At 41.0% G+C, this 22,757-nt stretch overlaps 1 pseudogene; it reads left to right on the forward strand.

The window, feature by feature from the left end:
* The first annotated feature begins 2,736 nt into the window (after nucleotides 1-2,736).
* On the forward strand, nucleotides 2,737-22,495 carry LOC120534739 (annotated as a pseudogene).
* Nucleotides 22,496-22,757: the final 262 nt, after the last annotated feature.

Here is a 22,757-nt window from a genome sequence, read left to right on the forward strand (position 1 = left end):
TAGTGGAGGGGATACATCAGTGGCGGCTGGTGAAAATGTTTTGAGGTGGGGCTGTGGTACAGCAAACAATTTCTCAAACAATTCTTCACAAATCAAAGCAATATGATTTATTGCAATGCAGACAAAGTTAAAGAACATTATTAAATCATGTCTGATCAATTATTTCAGTATATATATATATATATATATATATATATATATATATATATACACACACACACACGACAAATGTGAGGACAACCATGTACAGGAAAATAACTGTGGTGGGAAAAAAAAACTGCATCTTTTTTTTTACTTATTTGTACAGGAACACACTGTCTAGCACACTGTCTAGCGAGGCAACAAAATCCACTAAACCCTTAAAAATGCCAGGGTTGTCTGACGAGTCAGTCTCATCGTGCCCACGCAAGGCCAACTCAAAAGCCCCACAAAATTTAACACAATCAATTATCTTGGATAAAATATACCGATTTTTATCTACCTCCTCGTTGTGTTTTCTTATCGCAATCCTGTGACCGTCGCCTAACTGAGTAGCGATGTTTACTCTTCCCAAAATGGCTAGTTTGACGGAATTATCCATGTGTGTCCTGGTGTTCTCATGTTTTCTTACTTTCTCGGACAGGTGCTTCATATCTCTCACTCCGTAACTGTCCAAGCAGGATCTGTCCCAGTTGCTTTAAACAACAAGCACGGGAAACAAAATAAGGCATTAGCAGAAACGCATCCACATAGCCAGGCCTTTTTGGTGTACCAACTGGAAGAGTAGCTTCGCGTGTACTTCTTCCCTTTTCGCTTATCTGCTGTCTGATTAAGAGGTTAGGCTGATCTGGACCCAGCTCCTTTACCTTCAGTTTTTCTGCCAAAGTTCTCTTCTCAAACGGATATTGGAGTAGAGATTAAACAGAGTTGGGTTCGTGTCCGAATTAACAACACCTGAGTCCACCATTGTCACGTAATGTTAATTGAAAATTGCGCCACTACAGACCATCCTTGATTTTAGCTGCTTGGGGCGACAGAAAAATCGCCCATTTCAGTTAAGATTTGAGGACGCTGATTGGCTAAATTTTATGTCACATCTTGAATATATTTATATCTTGAATCAGCATTTGACTAAATTCTACAAAGACCCGCCTCCTTTGGGCGATATCTCGATCGCCCCTCAGCTGAAATTGAGACGTGCTGACAGGCAGAGAAGTTATATGGTGATGGTGAAAACATTTATTTTTTACAGAAGATTTTCTAATATATCACATCATATAATTATACATTTAAATAATTTATATAATTATTATTTTGTGTGTGTGGTTCAGGGAGGGCGGCGCCCTAGCGCCCTCTATTGGCCAGCCGCCACTGGGATACATTATTGTCTGTTGGGTATGTTTTTTATTTACTTTTTAGTGGACATTTCATTCTAAAATCTCGTAACATCAATTTGGCGACCCCTGGATGCTGCGCCCGCGGACAGATGTCCCCCCTTGTCCCAACCCTCCCTCCCCCAGCTACGCCACTGCTTGCGCATATACTGGTGTAATGGCCACGTCGGCTTTAGTGAAGCGTGTCTTAGTCTCTCTGATATGATCGACATGGGGTAGAATAGATTCTGGATTGTTATAATACGTGCTACCTTACGCAAAATATGCTCATTAATTTGTTACAGATTCTTGATGGACACGATTCCACACCAAGGAAAAAAGTGCCCCATGTAAATCGTTCATAATGTCTCTGTTGAAAAGGCAATATATTATTTATGTGTTGTATCCCTTCGTTTAGTTGTCTTCCACCTTTATTTATTAGTTATTGTGATTGGCCTGTGCTGAGTTGGAACTTGGCCAATCACAGGGCTTCACTTTGAACATTACAGATTATTTTGGTAGCGTCTGAGCAGTAGAGTGGAAGCTTCGTTTAAATGTGAAAGTTTGCGTAATTAATTATAAAATAAGTGGAATTGTTTGTCCTTAAAGTATATTGTTTATGTGTATAAATTTGTAATTGTGTGTGTGGGTGTACAGTTTCTAAATATACATTTGAGAAAGTTAAAGTATAGCTGAACAGACGCTATTTGGAGTTTCACCTATATTGTTTATTACAGAATTACAGTATTGTCGCTACCTCATGTGTAATATGTATATATGTTTAAGAATAATTACTTATTTAATTTGATTAATTGCTTTATGGTTTAACGTTCTTGTAATTTCCGATGTTGATGTTATCTTAAGTGTAGTACGCCATCTACTGGATAAATAAAGTACCGGTTAATGACTAATGTTAAAATTGACAAACTGAAGAGAAAGAAACTGGGATAGCTAATTTATGTTTATTTTTTTTTTATTTAGACCATATCTTCACATTTGTATAAGTTTGGAAGAAATTAATAAATAGAATTTGGACATCTTCATCCATCCCTGACCGGATATGTGCAGTGGTTGTAATTTAACCCGAACCAACTTAATTCTTCACTACTCTCTCCAAAATATATTTGTTAACTTACAGACAAATTCTGTTTCGTACAAAATCCTTATTTTAACATATGCGTGCCCCGATTAAGATTCGAACTGGCGTCAGCGCACTTTTCCGCTGTAGCAGAGGCAAAGCAAAGTTCGAGTGAGTGAGCGATCAAACCGACTGCAGACCGCGAAGATATCAATGACGTCATTACGCTAGCGTGCCTCAAAATCACGTGACGGGCGCATTTAAAACAAGACTCGGTCTCGAAGCGGTGCTTCGAAAGCTCGACACAGTGCGGAAACCTCAGTATCGAGCGGTTCATCACTAGCGATAACTCCACGATAGAAAGATCGTGGTGAAGTGAGGCGGGAGTTTCACTTAGGTTACAAAGTTCTCCATCGCCGACAAGCAGAAGGTAAGTGCTCCGGGTTTTGGGGGCGCACTTTACGGACGTGTGAGTTTTAATTCGCTCCACGCGACTTGAGTGAGAGGCGCGCTAGGCGTTCGTTTTCTTCAGCTCAGCAGCTAACTTTACTGGAGTGAATCCCCCTGTGGCCTCCCACGTGCTGCTGCTCATCATTTCTGTCTCCGATTCATTTCACGTGGTCGAGTTTCATTTTTACTTTAAGGCACCCAGAAGCAACTTGCTTTATATATCGAAAGGCCGGAGTCTCTTTAGGATGTTCGGTCTGCTGTGGCACTTTTTAACCTGCGCCACTGTGTTATCAGACCAGCACAATTTGTTGTTGATGTCGACCCCCAGGTACTTGTAGCTCTGCACCACTTCTGTGTTCTCTTCCCTAATGGCGACTGGTCTCTGAGGCTCTTTGGCGCGCCTGCAGACCACCAGCAGCTCTTTTGTTTTGCTGATGTTGAGGTGCAGAGCACACAGAGGCCTGCGGTGTTGGGGGAAGGCTGGACAGACAAGAATGAGTCAAACCTGTTGAAGATCTGCATCAGTACATTAGCTTTGCTCTTGTTCCCTCCTTCTGCATGTTTTACAGCTGCCTGTGATGATCCTCACCCCATTCCACACTTCCTTCATGTTGTTTTGTGGTAACTTGTGGTCACCTTTTGTCCCTGTAGTGGGCTTTCCCCTCACAGAGCTCTCTCTTCACGTCTGACTGCACCACCTTGATTTCATCCTTATCTCCAGGCCTGCAGGCTCTCTTCTCCATATTCATTAGGCTTTCAGGTTTTTTGTGATACATCGTTTGTTTTTGGGTAAACAACACACTGACTTTGTGAGGACTGTGTTATCCACACAAAGCTTGATGTGATCTGCGATACGGTGGCTGAGACCCTCCGTGTCCTGGGTGTGTGACTCACAAAGCATATCCTACTCGGTGTTCTCTCTCGCATCCTTCTGAGCCTCCTCAGCCTTTGTTGTCAATTCCTGAATGATCCTGGTGGTGATTAGCAGCTGCTGGACAATGAGTTTATATGCAGGCATGAGCTGTAACAAATTATGGTCTGATCGGCGTAAAGGTTGCAAAGCACCAGAGTTATTTGCCTCTTTAACACTGATGTACAGCAAGTCCAGGGTATTGTTTTACTTTGTTGCCCACTCTACAAAATGCTAAAAAATTGGAGAGGGGGAAGGAAAGTGAAACCGGGTCATACACCCCTATAATTATGACAAAAGTACGGGGGTGGTCAGTAGAGAATTTGCTTATTACAGAATATACTGTGTCTGTTGTGATTGCTGCATTTGCCGAGGGGAGATGTAAACTATTAGCACAATGGCGTGTGAAAACTGTGAGTATATAATATAGAATTTAAGGCGCCCTACCCCCATAAAAGCAAAATATTCAGGTCTGGTGCTTTAATAGTAATGTGCCCCATGTTGCACCATTTTTCATTCACAACAATGGCAAGGCCACCTTCTTTCTTCCTAACGCTTTCACTTCTGCTTCTGTCCACTCGTAAGATTTTAAATCCATCCAGTGCACCCACAGAGTCTGGTGTTTCAGCTGTAAGCCTCATCTCACTGAAGCACATGAGACTGCTGAGTTTGTATTCCCTTTGGCTCCTGACCAGCGTTGAGAGCTCATCCATTCCCAAAGTGATTTTACATTATTCATGATGACTGAAGGCAGCTAAGGTCTGTGCTGCTTGTGGTGGTGTGGAGTCTGAACGCAAGCTAAGGTGATATGGACGGTTCAGCTGTGCGTCGATCATTTAAAACCCTGCACAGCAACTGACCTTTGGTTTCATTGCTTTGTCTTGCTGGACGTCAAAGTGTCTCTCGCGGGGCGTCCAGACTGATTATTACTTTCCTTTTTATCTGAGTTTGCACATAGATTATTACTGTTCTCTTGTGCATTCTTTTTTGCCGCCTTTTCACTCCAACGCTTTCGTGTCTCTTTTCAACACGCTGCTCTTTCTTCTTCCCTTAGTCGTTCACGTGCCATCTAGAACGTATAACATTTTTAACGGCTGGGAGCACATGAAGTGCGTCTGCCAAAAGCATTCCAACAACTGCGAGGTTAGATGTCCGTGAACTTGTTTTAAATTGTTTGTAAGTAGGACGTGACATGCAAAAGTCACCGTCTCACGGGTATTGCTTCCTAAGGTTGTAATGTCGAGTCTCGCGTGTCGTCAAAGTGTGTCTCTGAGATGATCACGTCTCGACCCAAGATTTTTTTATATAGTAGATTTATTTTTTCTTTTTATTGATATGAAATATGACAAACTCCCATGTTTCATTGCTAAGCCAAACCAGTAATGCCTGTTAGTGAGTGTTAGAGAAGTTAATAGAGATTTGGGGTTTGTGTTACTGCTTTACAGTTCTGTCGGAATGAATTTGAATCTCAGCCTGTTTTTAAGTCTCTATGCAGTTTCCATGTCTGCTCTTGTATTCTTATTTTCTCCACTTCTCTAAAGATGCTCCGGTTTAGTGGCCTGGCAGGTCTAACTTGTCTTGATGTGGTCGTGGACTTGAGTGCGAGTTTACCATATGATGGTCTATAGCTGGCTCCTGACCTGTACAGGTACTCTTGTTTTTGCCCCAATTCCCAATTTGTTTTGAACTAGACGATGGTAGTAAGGTGGAAGCTAAGTTCAATTTTGGATGACTGCTACACGTAAATGTATCCCAGGCTGTGTGGGTCACCTGTTTATGCCACTCTTATGTGAACACCAGTGTCAGGACTAGCATCTCTCTTCTGGGCACAGCCAGCGGGTGTGTATATATATATATATATATATATATATATATATATATATATATATATATATATATATATATATATATATATATATATATATATATATATATATATATCATCACAAACACTCTAAGGAAAGGCAGTTCCGATCAGCTGCAGGGTTGTTGCTGCTGCCGAGCTGTGTGTTCTGCTTGTTGCTGTACAGGCTTCCAAATGATCGACGCGTAGTGCATCTGTCCTTGATTACAAGTCTGCAGTTCTTACCGCTGCACCACAGAAGCTGGCACCTTTTGTGAAAGTGTTTATTTTATATTTGGCCTTTAGCCTTCACATAATCTATAGTTCATGTCAATATTTTGTCATTTATTACTAAAACATAAATAAATCTTTGTTTTAATGATGTGTTTACAAAGATTGTTGTAGACATGGAATACGCATGAAATGCATGTTTTCCAATTAATGATCTATGATTTCCCCTGTAAAACTACAGCACTTTACTCCAAGATAATCAAGGCTGGAGTTGACCCATTCTGCATTGCTGGAGGGGGGTGGTATAGCAGGCTGCTTGGGCTTATTGACACATTTTACAAGATAAAATACGGTGATGGAGAGGTGGGAAAGGATTTAAGGTTGGCCAGAATTACAAGTTTTTTTTGTGGGCTTTGGGTAATTCTAGTGTTAAGCTCCTCCACGTTTGCCTGCTCTACTTCTTGCATCCTCGCTATTCCACTGGCCTCCATTTAACTTGCACACACATTCTGTCTTGTTCCTACTGACCTTCATTGCTGTCCTCTCTAGAGCCTCTCTCCACCTCCAGTGTCTCCTCAATATGCTCCCTAGTCTCGCTACAGATCACAATGTCCACAGCAAACATCATAATGCACGGGGACTCCTGTCTAATCTCGGCTGTCAACCTGCCCATTACCATTGTAAATAAGAATGGGCTCGGAGCCGAACCCTGATGTAAGCCCAAGTCCACGTTGAATGCGTTCGTCACTCCTACTGCAGACCTTACCACTCTTGCACTTCCCTCATACATTTCCTGTACTACTTCATACTGCTGACTTCCTCATACAATACCACAACTCCTCTCGATGCACCCTGTCATATGATTTCTCCAGGTTCTCAAAGACACAATGCAACTCCTTTTGGCCTTCTCTCTTCTTCTCCATCATCACCCTCATAGCAAACACCACGTGTTCTGCTCTTTCTTAGCATGATACTATATGGCTGCGCACTAGTCATCACCTCACTTCTTAACCTAGCTTCCACTACTCTTTCCCATAACTTCATGTTCAATTTGTGGGCAACAATACAGAAATGAATTTTTTTTTTGTTTTGTTTCTTTTCTCCCAGGGCTGAATATTTTTCCAAAACTAACTTTTTTTTTTTTTTTTAAATTGCACAAAGCAATTGTTTCACATATCAAATCAACAAAAAAATATTTACTTTTGGCAAATGTTACTGGCTTACGTATTGTATGAGCCTGCATACTATATGATTTCACATACATATCACATGTTACACAGCAAAGTCTGATCTCACTCAAAGCTGTCAATTTCAGTCATTGCCACATGGTACTGTTTACAATATGTGTTGCTTTGGTGCCTACTTTTCAATTCTGTTCCTGCACTCTCTCACATATGTTAGTGTGTTATGTAGAGAGACAAGTCACCTGTTTGCCATCGTGCCATGCCACTGCCACCAAGTTTTCTGCTCGCATGAAAACCGTATTGTCACCTCTTCATCTTCAGCCTGTCTGGCATCAACTGTGAAGCCATGTGTCTCCTGTTCACCCTCACAGTGCCACAAGCTCCAATTCCCCTGCTCTGTAGCTCCATGAACAATATTCTGGTGATGTATAAAAATTGTCCAAATGTACACAACATGACCCAAATGTTCATAGCAGCTCCAACACAAGCTGTCTTGTCAAGGGACAGTTCTCTCTTTGAAAGAAATACTTTCCTGTATAATTACTTTCAGGCAGAAACCAGTGTTTGCTTCTGCCAGTACAAAATCCATCCTTCCATCCATTTTCTAACCCGCTGAATCCAAATACTGGGTCACGGGGGGTCTGCTGGAGCCAATCCCAGCCAACACAGAGCACAAGGCAGGAACCAATCCTGGGCAGGGTGCCAACCCACTGCAGGACACACAAACACACACACACACACACCAAGCACACACTAGGGCCAATTTAGAATCTCCAATCCACCTAACCTGCATGTCTTTGGACTGTGGGAGGAAGCCGGAGCGCCCGGAGGAAACCCACGCAGACACGGGGAGAACATGCAAACTCCATGCAGGGAGGACCCGGGAAGCCAACCCGGGTCTCCTAACTGCGAGGCAGCAGCACTACCACTGCGCCACCGTGCCGCCCCAGTACAAAATCCTTTATGCCATACTTTATGGGCTTGTCTGGCATATATTTGCAGAAAAAAGGTGTCCCTTTTATTTTATCTTAGTTTCATGAACAGACAAATCACGGCCAGGCTGATAAAATTGTTTCTATGTTGGTTCCACAATGTCAAGCAGGGGCTGAACTTTATGCATGGGTTTATAGCCTAGCTCACCCCTTGGGATTTGCTTCTGTTTATTACATAAGTGAATAAAACTTTGCAGCATCACATACCTATCATCATACGGCATAACCTGTCCAAAGCCACCAGGGAGCAAAGCACGTTTGGACCAATGCTCCCTGAAGTTATATCACCAGTTCTGTCCCATCTCTATTTGTAATGCCACAACGCCCTTCATCTCGTCTCTTGTTGCAGATTTCCACTTTCAAAAATGATGAGATGCAAGCACAGCACACGATTCAAAAAATTTCTCTGCCTACCTGTTTGTGTCAGACAGTAGCTGAAAAGCAGCATCAGGAGAGAGCAGCCTGAAGTAGTCCAGCAGCTGGTGATCTGTCATGTCCATCAGCAAGCCATGCCATCTTGTGAAGTCCGGTAGCCAGTTTGACTCCCACGGATCAATGTCTGGGTATTCCTCCCACACGAACCTTGCCATAGGTGCATCGGCTGCGCGAATGTGCTCAGTTGATGCTGCATTGGCTTGTGTCAGATCAGCTGATGCCAGCTTCTCACTCTGTTGCTCGATCCCCTGATCACTGTCAATAAAATCCTATTCTGAAAATCGGTCAGACTCTGTGATAATGCGCAAAACATCGTCTGCCGAGTGTTTTCTTTTCTGCACTCGCTTTGCTCCCTTGTGACCTGTCCATGCCATCTTTCCTTTGTTTACATTTCGCAACTCGCGCACACGCAAGGATTAGTTGACGAGTCAATGAGTTTAGCATTCCTCCAAGCACAGAAGGAATGCCTGTGACATGACAGTGAGTTTTGTCACCATTAACCGCTGATTGTCGCCCTCTATCCCTGGATGTCGACTTTTGCTGACATTCGCCCTCAACCCTTCCTGTTGACAAAAGTCGACATCCACCCTAAAAGAGTTAAAATTGCTTGATAAGTTGTCCAGTATGATATCGCCCTAAGATTGAAAAATCCAGATCCATTATTTAAGTTCATCCATTTGCCCCATTTATTAATGTAATCCTGAGGCCTGACTTGTATAAACCTTCCTTTAAGATTAACTGATAACAGAATTCTGGGCACCAACGGTACTGAATGTTCAAAGTAGTGAATAAATATTGAAACACAACTATGAAAGATGGCCTCATTTTTCTAGCCTGCTGGATCCTCCTCTTATTCCCAAACTCATTTTATACATAATTTGATATGAGTGATGAGTTACTGTCACCTTGCTACAAATTCTGACTTGACATCAGCTTTAACAAAGAGGATGTTATAAAAATCAAATGTTTAGATCTTGATGATGCAGTTTGAATTGAATCCTTTTGTTTTTTTTCCCCCACAGAGCGAGAGAAAAATCTTCCATTTACCGTAATGTTTAAATGGATGTGAAAGAGGAGACATACGAGGCCAACATGAATATCATGGAGGAGAGGACTGTAAATTTTGAGGAGGACTGTGAGTGGGAGAGTATCCACCCTAAACAAGGGAGTCTGAGCATTAAGGAAGAGGACCGTGAACTGGGGTCAATGAGTAAAGAGGAGGATGAAGAGAAGTGTTTCAACACTGAGATGCACAACTATAGAAGTATGGAGAGTGTCGAGGAAGATGACATTCTTTATGAACATCAAGATGGAGCAGTGACCGGATTAGTCTCTTCTCATAGCAGACACTCTTCATCTCCAGAGTCTTCTATCAATGTAAAATATGAATTATCACAGTCTGACAGAAAGACGATTGAAGAAATTTCATCTCCTAGAACTTGGGGCAGTCAGTCACCACCTAAAACATCATCTGAAACAAGTAAGTGAAAAATAAAAATCGGTGTACATTTTAGGGTTATGGGCCTGAGAGTGCTGTCTTGTGCTTTTTAACACTAGAATTACTATAGCCTACAAAAAAACTCGTAAATCTGTCCCTCCTTCAATCCCTTTGCACCGTTCCATCTGTTTTTTTTTTTTGTTTTTTTTCTTTTAAATGTGTTGATAAGGGGAACATGCAGCTTGCTATCACATTCCCCCCTCCACCGCACAAAGTTTTCTCAGCTCAGGTCTGTTTACCTGTGTGTCAGTTGCTTAGAGTTTTATAGAGTAAATACTATATTTGCAATACATGCATTTTCTGTGTGTTCTGTGTCTACAACAATCTGTGTAAACACATTAAAACAAAAGTTTTTCATGTTTTAGTAGTAATTGACAAAAGGTAGATGTGTGAAGCCTGAAGTCCAAATATGAAATCAACACTTTCACAAAAGGTACAAGTATAACAAAACAAGTGCACTTTTATTTAAGAATTTAACTGCAGAAAAAGAACTTGCGTTAGGGCGGGACATTGATTCGGATTGAATAGAACTGCTTTGGTTGCATAACGATTAGAACTACTGACTGGTAATCAAAAGGTCACGAGTTCGACTCCAGGTGACTCAGTTTTGACGACAACAACAACAACATTTATTTATATAGCACATTTTCATACAAAACGTAGCTCAAAGTGCTTTACATAATGAAGAATCTCTATATATAATCTTCATTTGGATCTTGATCTTTGTTTGTCCGTGAATGAATTAGAGGAAGAAGCACTAGATGGCAGTAGAGAGACAGCTAAAACATAGGCTTAAGAATCTCCTCCAGGCTTATACTACTGAAGACTGTAGTACTCCAGTCACACCTCAAAACACAGACATTCAAACTAAACAAATTGTTGTGCTTTAAATTAACTAAAGAGATCTTAATTTAGATCTTGATCTTTGTTTGTCCGCGAATTCCACGCATGCGTAAACCACCTTCCAGTTTAGTACGTTATTGTTACTCACTGATGTCAACAATGTGCCGGAATAACGAAAGGGGTGGTGGACAGTGTTACGCTGGTTAGCTCCTGAGGCCTGGTTAAAGAATGAGATTGCCGAAGATAAAAGGTACGTGCCTACGTAACATATGAATGACAATGTAACCGCACGTTCTGGAAATTATTATTGTTACGTTGTAGCCGGTGAGTGCTACATGTCTCACAGTTGTACCGTGGCTTGCTCACATGTCAGTGAAGTGATCCCTATTTATGCTTTAAAGAGCCTGGATACCTGTTTGTCCCCCTTTTATAACCATTGGTCCGTGTATATTGCCTTACTCTTTGGATTGCCACAAAGCAACCTGCGAGATTGGAGAAAGGTTGAGAAGGCATCGTGAGAGGAAACAATAGCATCATGAAAATGAGATGGACAGTGAACGGACAGAAGCAGAAATGCTCCTACACCACCACATAATTACTATTCGGACAGTGATTCTGAGTAGGCCGTTCCTATTGAATCAATATCCAAGGGTTTTCTTTTGTAATTTTGTTTCCCTTATAAAAAATCATAATGCTGTGCGATGAAGGGCCCAGTTCACGACTGGCGGCCGCGTTTAAACAGGTAGCCCTTCACTGACAACTTTAACACGCGCAACGTGGTTGAGCGCACATGGCTAGTAGAAAGATAAGAGACCGTAAGAAAAATAAGTCAACATTAATTAACATAGAATAAGAGTAAGGTCGATGGCCAGGGTGGACAGAAAAAATAAAAAAAAATTCCAGACGGCTGGAGGAAAAAAAAAATCTGTAGGGAATCCAGACCATGAGACCACCCAGTCCCCTCTGGGCATTCTACCGAACATAAATGAAACCGTCCTCTTTGGATTTAGGGTTCTTGCGGAAGGACTTGATGCTGATGGTCACTTAGACTTCTGGCTTTTGATCCATCCATCATTGTTGGAGCATCAAGATGCTTTAAGTAGGTGGTGGTGGCTTCGCAGGCCAGGAAAAAGAAACAGAAAAGAGAGTAGGGGTCAGTACGAATTTTAGAGCCACCATGAATAGTTATTATGATGAATTGAACATGGAGTATCAGGATTAAGTTAAATTAAGTTGAAGTTATAAAAAGGCCATGTTAAAGTAATGTGTTTTCAGCAGTGTTTTAAAGTGCTCCACTGTATTAGCCTGGCGAATTCCTATTTTCAGGCTATTCCAGATTTTGGGTGCATAGCAGCAGAAGGCCGCCTCACCACTTCATCACTTTGAGAAGTCAGCTGCTCTTATTCTTACTATTTAAGAATGAAAACATACATTTGATTTGAGTCTGTAACAGCCGGTGTAATTTTCGGGTACTAAAGGTTAGCATTGTTACAAAAAAATCGACAATAGAAAGCTTCATCAAAAGTAAGACTCGGATTCAAAGCTTCAACTTCCTGCTACAGCCAGAGCACGAATGGCCTAAGAGACTGGATGAAGTGGACCTGTCTATTAGCGAGGATCCGGAAATCAAAAGGTGTGTAGTAAATCTTATAAGTGTAGAAGAAAAAAATGAATCCGTAAAAAGATTTGTGGGGTACTATTCAGTATGGTTCAATTTAAACAAAGCAGTAATGTGGTTCCTTAGGTTCAAAGTGCTGCTGCGTCTGAAAGAAGAGAAAAGGCAATCCAATATACAGTCAGTCAATCTGGACACAGCCCAGAAAGACAAAAAACACTAAACAAAGAACCTATCAAGGAATACAAATCAACAATGAGGCTGAACCCACTGACTCTTAATTAAAAAAAAAAAAAAAAAACTTGTTTAAAGCAAAAAATGAACTTATTCTCCTCCATCAATTATAAGCTTACCCAGAAGAGGTTAAAACTTTACACAAAAATCAGCATGTAATGAAAAGTAGTAAAATCATCAAACTAGACCCAGTCCTGCAAGAAGGGATTTTGAGAGCTGGAGTAAGACTCGGTAAATCAGCTATGCCAGAAGAGGCAAAACACCCTGCAATCATTCATAAGAATTCACATATTGTTAATGAAAGTGTTGGATAATACAACAACGTTTATTTATATAGCAAATTTTCATACAAACAGTAGCTCAAAGTGCTTTACATAATAAAGAATAGAAAAATAAAAGACACAATAAGAAAACAAAATAAATCAACATTAATTAACATCGTATAAGAGTAAGGTTCAATGGCCAGGGGGGACAGAAAAAACAAAAACTCCTGACGGCTGGAGAAAAAAATAAAATCTGTAGGGATTCCAGACCATGAGACCACCCAGTCCCCTCTGGGCATTCTACCTAACATAGATGAAACAGTCCTCTTTGGATTTAGGGTTCTCATGGAAGGGCTTGATGAATAACAGTAAGAGAATGGACATTGTGGACTTAACTACATACTAGCTCAGTTATGTCAGAAATATTGGATCCCACAAGCCAATTCAACTATTAGAAAGATTATTTCAAAGTGTATTACATGCAGAAGATACAATGCACAAATAGGTGAGCAAAAGATGGCCGATTTGCCAGAAGATCATCTACTCCCAGACCAACCCCCCTTTACCAGTGTTGGAGTCGATTATTTTGGTCCCTTCCTGGTAAAAAGAGGATGAAGCCTAGTGAAGAGGTTTGAGGTAATTTTTACTTGCCTTATAACTAGAGCAGTACATTTAGAAATCGCATATACTTTAGACACTAATTCTTATATCTAAGTCTTACACCGATTTATTTGTAGAAGAGAACAAGTTAAAATCTTGTGCTCAGATGATGGAATAAACTTTATCAGACCAAGAAAGAGAGGTATGAGAGGCAGCTGAAACTCTTGAACAAAAATAAAATTTTGCAATGCCATAATGAAGAATGAAATCAAATGGAAATTTAATCCACCAGTGGCCTCTCACCAAGGCAGTGTGTGGGGAAAGACAAATTAGAAACATAAAGGTCCTGAATTCAGTACTTAAACAAACAACAAAGTCTAGATGATGAACATCTCCACAATGATGTACGAAGCAGAATACATCCTAAACAAAAGACCCCTTACACAGGTATCCGATGATCCGAATGACCTGGAGCCACTGACACCAAATCACATGTTACTACTCAAGACAAAATCCAGCCTTCCCCCAGGACTTTTCTCAGAAGTGACCAGTATGTCCGAAGCCATTGGAAATGAGTACAATACCTCTCGGATTTGTTTTGGAAAAGATGGACTAAAGAGTATTTAACAATACTTCAAGAATGTCAAAAATGGCTCACACCAAAAAGAAACTGGTGACTTTGTTCTCATTGTAGATCAATCAGTACCCTAAAGATCTTGGGTAATAGGGCGAGTCATCAAGACAATGCCAGATGCAAAAGGAGCAGTAGAAAGAGTTAGTGTGCAGACCAAAACCAACACACTAGACAGACCTGTGAACAAACTGTACCTGCTCCAGGAAGCAGCAAATGATTAATGAAATGAAAGGATTAATTTTAATTATGTATGCTCTTACAGTAGAATTTTTGTTTTAAGTTTCATAAGTTTGGTTTAAGTTCATTAAAGTAGTTAAGGCTCTTATTAAGTAATGTTAAAGTAATTGATTTCTGCCCTAGCATAAACAATTAGGGGCCAGATGTGTAAGAGCCATTTTGTTACATAAGATACATAAATGTTTTACTAAATGATGGTGCATTATCTATGGGAGGTTCCTGTAACCCCCATCAATTGAATTGAACTGGTATATTCCAGCTATTTCTAGCTTATCTGACTAAACCTTATTCTTAGTTAGTGGTCAGCCTTGCCATGTGTATGGTGTTGAGGGCATATGGTTTTATACCGGGTGTTTCATGCCTTGCGCACCTTGTGTGCATGTTTTGTATGCCAAGTAACATTTAAAACAAAGCACTTAACTGAAAGTACTGCGCCATATGTGTTAAAGCGTACAGAAGTAGTTAAGAATCTTTTTAAGTATAGAAACAACTAAAGTTTTACAAGAAAATGTACATTTAGAGAAGATTTTTTTTTCGCTTTTTACTCTACGTGTGCAACAACTTTTCTCTTTATTCATGTGTGGATTGTTTGCTTTGAATTTTTACTAAATATTTTAAAATGAACTTTTGGACTGAGAGGTTTCTTTTGGTATGCGTTTTACCCGTTCTTGAACTCGCCTTACACTCTTACGGCTACAATTAGAATTATTGGAGTTCCAGATGATGTTAAGAGTGGGAATATGTTCAGCTTTTTGGTTTCTGACCATCCTAAATTTGAGGCATGAAATTATGTGAGCACATAGAATATAATCCAGGAAAAGAGACAGCGCATGTCTACATCCAATTATCATCAAGCTGCTTTGCTATTCTGACTGAGTTATTATTCTGAAAGAGGAACTCAACAGTTCAAATGTAACTTGTGAAGGATAGAAGATCTACGTTTACTGCCCATTACTCGGTGCACACCACACAAGGCCTCGTCTCTGGTGATCACTAAGGCTCCACAAATTGGTCTTTCTGCTTTCCTCATTTATCTGGCCAAGCCTCAAACGTACGTCCTTTGTTGGCAGTGTCTGTTCACCAACCCTCAACAGGCACTCGGTGTCCTTGACACCTTAATGTCACTGCTGCTTGGCCGCTTTGACTGTTTTATGTGTGATATTCCAGTATTGCTTAGACATTTTCCTGAATATTGTTTCATAATTACTACGTTTTTCATGTGTGTATTTCATTTTCTGTACATACACATGTGATTAGAGAGTCACTGGAGGTTGTGAGGGGTCAGGACCCGAGCCATTCGTGCCCCACATACTCTCGACCCACAATTGTTTAATATTTGCTTGCATGTCATATTTATCTTCAAATGTGTTTTCATTTTATCACCATATTGACTCTTGTATTGTGAATGTTGGGGTGAGGATGGGATTATTTACTGAGCTCTCTCCATGTTTGCCCACTCATAGGCAGAACCTGTTTATTTTTACCTGTGTTTTATTTGAGACCCCCGTTTAGTTTTTAGCATATACAGTTGAGGGGTTGGATTCTGGAGTTACTGTCTACATAATACAGGATTATTGGTAGCGCTACGGAGTAAACTCGTTTGGCACCTTGTAAAGTATTTCATTTACAATTCTCCTTTTATTACTGTTCTTTTTTTCCTCTCTCCTGTCTAGTCTCTGTGTTCTTTCTTGGATTGTAAGGTTGCACTCTTCTACTTGCAAGCATTCAGGTGTTGCTGATTTATTATCTTTGAGCTATGCTGATACAGTCTGTTATGAAGAATCATTTCTTTTGGTTAAAGACATTCATTGAGCTGCCTCAAGGTGCTACTGTGTGGCTCTGTCCTCTCTGCCCCTAGTAAAAAACATGGAGGTTTGGGCCGAGTTCACTATGCTGTGCCTCTGAAGGTTTGTGGTTCTGGAGGTGTTTCAGAAGGCAGGCTTGGTTATGTGTTCAAGGGGATTGATTGAAGAACAATCAGTCGGCATACAGTAATATTGACAATCTTGAGAAGCATCTGAATAATCTTGAAAAAACACCCGTGTGTTTCTGATCCAGTACAGAAGCTCAAAATGACGCTATTCAGAGTAAAGGTAAATGACCATCTTGTGCAGAGTTGAGAATTAATTTCATGTGCACTCGTTGCTATCTCTCTGGTGCTAAACTGAGCAAGTTGTGAGCTCTTAGATTAGATTAGATTCAACTTTGTCATTACACATGTACAAGTATAAGGCAACGAAATGCAGTTTAGGTCTAACCAGGAGTGCAATTAGCAGAAAGTGCAGGATAAAGGTATAAATTCTAAGTGCACCTAAAAGGGATATGTGCAGGTAGTGCTGTCCATATTAGTGTAGTCGTAATGGGAAGAATATAGGGGTGTGTAAGGTATGGGCAGGTGTCAGTGGGGGGCAGAGTTCAATAAGGAGACAGCTCTGGGAAAGAAGCTGTTCCTCAGTCTGCTGGTTCTTGACCTTGGACACCTGAAGCCTCCTACCAGAAGGCAGGAGAGAGAACCATTTGTGGGCAGGGTGAGAGTAATCCTTACGAATACTGTGTGCTCGACGCACACAGTGTTTCTTTTGAATGTCCTCAATGGCGGGAAGTGGAGTCCCTATAATACGCTGGGCAGTTTTCAACACCCGCTGCAGTGCCTTACGCTCAGCAACAGAGCAGCTTCCGTACCAAACTGTGACACAGTTGGTTAGAATGCTTTCTATTGTGCAGCGATAGAAGTTCACCAGAGTAGTTGAAGACAGCTGATTCTTCTTAAGTGTTCTCAAGAAGAATAGGCGCTGGTGAGCCTTCTTGACCAGGCTAGAGGTGTTGGTGGACCAGGATAGGTTCTCCGAAATGTGGGTCCCCAGGAACTTAAAGGATGAAACACGCTCAACAATCATTCCGTTCATGTGAACCTCTTCTTCCTTTCCTGAAGTCCACAATGAGCTCCTTGGTCTTATTGGTGTTAAGGAGCAGATTGTTGTCCGTGCACCAAGTGGCCAGGTGCTTGATCTCCTCCCTGTAGGCAGACTCGTCGTTGTTGCTGATGAGGCCGATCACCGTAGTATTGTCTGCAAACTTGATGATGTTGTTAGATCCATACACAGGCCTGCAATCGTGGGTGAAGAGGGAGTAAAGGAAGGGGCTCAGCACACAGCCCTGTGGTACTCCAGTGTTAAGCATGACGGTAGTGGAGCAGATGTGGCCTGACCTAACATGCTGGGGTCTGTTGGTCAAAAAGTCCATAATCCAATTACAAAGTGAGGTGTTAATATCCAGATCTCTAACTTTGGTAATTAACTTAGAGGGTAAAACAGTATTAAAATCAACAAACAGTCTTGCATAGGTGTTTGTATTGTCCAAGTGTGTGAGTACAGAGTGCAGCGCTATGGAGACTGCATCACCTGTGCTCCTGTTGGCATGGTAAGTAAACTGGAGTGGATCTAGTGAGGATTGAAAAGAGTCCTTTAGGTGTGTCAGGACCAACCGCTCAAAGCACTTCATAATGATGGGTGTGAGTGCTACGGGGCGGTAGTCATTCAGGCACGTTGGGCTAGAGTGTTTCGGCACGGGCACAATTGAGGTAGATTTAAATTACGCTGGTACAGCTGCTTGGGCAAGGGACATGTTAAAAATGTCTGAATACCCCATCGAGCTGCTCTGCACATGCCATCTGTACGCACCCAGGGATACCATCTGGTCCAGCAGCCTTGTGAACGTTGATCCAGCTCAGTACGTTGTAGATGTCAGATGAGGTAAGTGTGATGGGTGAGTGGTCGGGTGAGGAGGCGATCTTGGTGACATTTTCTTTATTGTCTTTCTCAAAGCGAGCATAAAAGTCATTAAGCTCATTCAGAAAGAAGACATTAGTAGCTATAGGAGTGGGGTGACTTGGTTTGTAGTTGCTGATGGCCTGGATGCCCTGCCACATGCGCAGAGGGTCAAAGTTTGAAAAGTGCTCCTCTAGCTTTAGTTTGTAGCAGTGTTTGGCCTTTTTGATGCCCCTCTTCAGATTAGCCCTGGAAGTGCTGTAGGCCTGTGCATCACCTGATCTGAAGGCCGTGTTGCGTGCCTTCAGTAGGAGGTGCGCCTCCTTGTTCATCCATGGCTTCTGATTTGGGTATGTGGTGATTTGCTTCTGGGTTGTGACACTGTCTATGATAGTATTGATGTAATCCAGAACAGAGGAAGTGTAGCTGTCTATGTTCGTGTGAGAGCCACAGTTGGCCTGAATAGCAAACATACTCCAGTCTGTGTGTAGAAACCTGTCCTGGAGTGTGAAGTCTACCCCGACTGGCCACACTTTGATGGTCTTCACTGATGGCTGCACACGGTTGATGAGGGGTGAGTATATGGGAGTAAGGAACAAAGAAAGATGGTCTGATTGTCCCAAGTGGGGAAGGGGATTCACATTATAGGCTTCAGCCATGTTTGTGTATACATGGTCTAAAGTTTTATTTCCTCTGGTGTGACAGAAAATGTTCTGGTGAAATTTAGGGTGTACTGTCTTTAAGTTGGAATGATTAAAGTCCCCCGCAACAATAAAAGCAGCCTCCGGGTGAACAGTTTGTTGTTTGCTGATGGCCGCATGAAGTTCGTTCATAGCAAGCTTGGCATCGGCGTCAGGAGGAATGTAAACAGCAGTTATAATGGTGGAGGTGAACTCCCGTGGCAGATAAAACGGTCTACACTTAACCATGAGAAACTCTAGGTTAGCTGAGCAGTGTCTCCCAATAATAACAGAGTTCGTACACCAAGCATTATTAACATAAATGTACAATCCTCCACCTCTTGTCTTACCGGATTCCTCCACCGTTCTGTCTGCCCGGAATGTGTGGTGCTCAGCTAGAGCAATAGCATTGTCCGAAATATCGCTGTTCAGCCATGTTTCAGTGAAAAACATAACATTGCAATTCCAGAGTATCTTACTGTGGTTAATGCGAAGTCGAATCTCATCCATTTTGTTCATCATGACCGCACATTGGTGAGGAAAATGCTGGGTAAAGAGAGCCGATGTGGTGTTAGCCTTAACTTGGCTCTTAGTCCTCCGCGCTTCCCCCGTCTTTGTTTACGGTCTCGACGCCGCCTTCAAGCACTTCCGCCCGGCCGGATAGGACGCACAGCCTCGGATGTTCTGATGATCTCAGGAACGAGTCGAAGATTATTAATAAAACTGTCGGGACTGTACAGACCAATATCCAAAAGCTCCTGTCGGGTGTACGATGTAAAAGCACTACTGTTCTGCACGAACAGACCCGAGAAGAGCAAGTAAAATACTGCAAAACTGCAGAAACTGGAGAGACACTGAGCCTCGCGATATGTACGCGCTACCATAGACTGCACAGATGAGATTTGTTAACCTCCATGTCCCAAGTCGAGAAAAAATATAGTACAGATATATAGATAATATCACTAACTACTGCTTGGAAATTAATACGGTTCATTTTATATTCCTGAACTTCCCCTCTGCTGAAACCCCATCTTCAGAGTGATTGATGTGCTTTTTAATTTTATTTAATTTACCAGAACTCTCCCAAAATGATGCTGCTTTTCTGGAGGTACCTGTTTTAGCTAAAGAAATTAAATCCATTAAATGCATTTCTAAATCCATTTGCATTACAAGAAAAAGCCCCTGCTGCAGGTGGTATAAAGACAGAAGTATAATTTGCATTTTAGCCACAAGTGTCCAGTTTGCTGTTTCAGGTCATGAGTCTTTGGGATTTGTCAGTGACCTGCTTGTTTTATTCATTTATGTTTTACTCTGTTCTCGTTGTATATTAAAGCTTTTTCTTTTTCTATCCTCTGCCTCTTAAAATCAAATAACACACAAAAAAAAAATCACATTATGGAGTCAGTTGGCTTTGGACTAATTGTTTAGAAATATTAAGACACATTCTGTTTGATAAAAATGCATTTCACATGTTTGACGTGATACTCTCCAGTATAAAGATAGGTGAAGATTATCACCTTCTACCTCCAATAGTTAAAATATTATACAAAATTATACATTTTTTTTTAAGAATATGATGACGTGATGATGTCGTGCTGTAATGTAGTAAAAAAAAATCAACAATTATCTTGATAATTGTGCCTACCTCATGTGATCCATTTTATTTTACTATTTAAACTTTTTGGATTATTATTAACTTTTGAATAGTTGCTCTTTTTTTTATTTATTTTCAAGTCGAGTGTCTATTCATGTGCTACTTAAGTTTGCTAATATACTTATCAAAATTTGTTCATAAATTAATCCATCTATTTAATGTTGTAGGTTAATGTCAGTATTAAAGCAGTAGATTAAAAACTGTGCGTTTTTTAACTTTATACAGGAATCAAACTTCACTGCTGTTCTGAATGTGGTAAACAGTTTTCACGAAGAAGCCATCTTCTATGCCACCAAAGAATTCACACAGGAGAGAAGCCATATTGCTGTTCTTTATGTGGTAAAAAGTTTTTACAGAAATGTGAGCTTCAGAGCCACCAAATAATTCACACAGGAGAGAAGCCATATTGCTGTTCTGAATGTGGCAAAATGTTTTCACTGAAAAAGGTGCTTCAGGGCCACCAAAGAACTCACACAGGGGAGAAGCCATACTGCTGTTCTGAATGTGGCAAAACGTTTATACGGAAAAATGTGCTTCAAGACCACCAAAGAATTCACACAGGGGAGAAGCCATATTGCTGTTTTGAATGTGGCAAAATGTATTCACAGAGAAAGCATCTTCAGCGCCACCAACGAATTCACTCACAAGAGAAGCCATAGTGTTGTTCTGAATGTGGCAAAATGTTTTTATGGAAAAATGAGCTTCAGTGCCACCAAAAAATTCACACATGGGAGAAGTCATATTGTTTTGAATGTGGCAAAAAGTTTCCACAGCGGAGCCATCTTCAGAGCCACCAAGGAATTCAGAAAAGAGGGAAGTTTATTTTTTGCTGCCTTGAATGTTGAAAACAATTCTCTTGTCATAGTAATCTTTAGACGGACTTTAAAACTCACACAGGAAAAAAAGGTATTGTTCTGAATGTGGCAAAATAATTTTGAGAGAAGCAGTCCTCGGAGCCACCAAAGAATTCACTTAGCAGAGAAGCCCTATTGCTGCTTTGAATGTGGTAAACAATTCTTTCTCAGTAGTTATCTGCAGAGTCACATTAGAACTAGCCCAGGGGAGAAGCCATATTGCTGCTCTGAATGTGGGGAAAAAGTTTTCACCATGAGCCGATCTTCAGAGCCACTAACAAATTCACCCTTGGGAGAAGCCATATTGCTGTTCCCAAAGTGGGAAACATCTCTCATAACATAATACTTTTTTGATACACATTAAGATTCACTCAGGAGCAGAGCTGTATTGCTGGTCTGAATGTGGTAAACGATTCTCTCTCGGTAGTTTAGCTACAGAGCCACATTAAAACTCACACATAGGATTGAAGCTGTGTTGCAAAATGTTTTTACAAAGAGGCTGATTTCAGAGATATCAAAGAATTCACATGACAGAAAAAAATTACAGAACCACCCTACCTTGTCCACAGATGAACACAGTACAATATACTAAGCAGCAGATAAAAATAATTGAATAAGCTTAATTAAAACAAAAAAGAACAAATTGGGGAAACTACAAGTAAAGTGGTAAATATGGTCCCCCTTCCCTCCCTCCCTCCCTGTGAACACAGTTCGCCCCTCATAAGCCATGCATGGATAAAATCTAAGACCAATAGGTGAGCACCTAAGCATAGTTGCACAAAACAGTGGCTTCGATGTAAGGTGGGTCAGATAATAAATAAAAAATATTGCAAAAAATAATCCATAATTGTTGCTTCTACCAAAGAGAACTGTGAACAGTCACACATCTTGTTGCTGAATCTGAGATACTGATTTCTGAAGAATTATACACTGCACAACACAACAACGTGGCCAAGCTCATTTGCTGGAAACTCAGCAAGAAGTACAACTTACTAGCACCAGAAAGACACTGGGACCAGAACTCGGACAGCACAATGGAAAATGAGGAGGTGCAGGTCACTTATAGCACAGCAATACCGACTGACTGAAAAACCACACCGTTCTTAAATTTCATGCTATTTGGCTTGCTCTCTCTCTTAGGGGTGGGGATCGATTTTGTTTTTAACTCATATTTTCTTTATGTAAAACTTGATTGATTTGTATGGAATGTAATAATAAAAAAAAAAACACATAAATCTATGATCCAGGCTTTCTTTGATTATTATTAGTTCCTAGTGGCTTCTCAGTCCTGCGAATGGAGAGGCTAAAAAGTAACAAAATACCAAGAAATGCGGTCTGAGATGTGTCAAATGAAATGTGGGACAAAAATAATTGCCTTTTGATCTAGGATCAATGTGACTGAT

Source organism: Polypterus senegalus, chromosome 8 (assembly GCF_016835505.1).
Source record: "Polypterus senegalus isolate Bchr_013 chromosome 8, ASM1683550v1, whole genome shotgun sequence".
NCBI lineage: Eukaryota > Metazoa > Chordata > Cladistia > Polypteriformes > Polypteridae > Polypterus > Polypterus senegalus.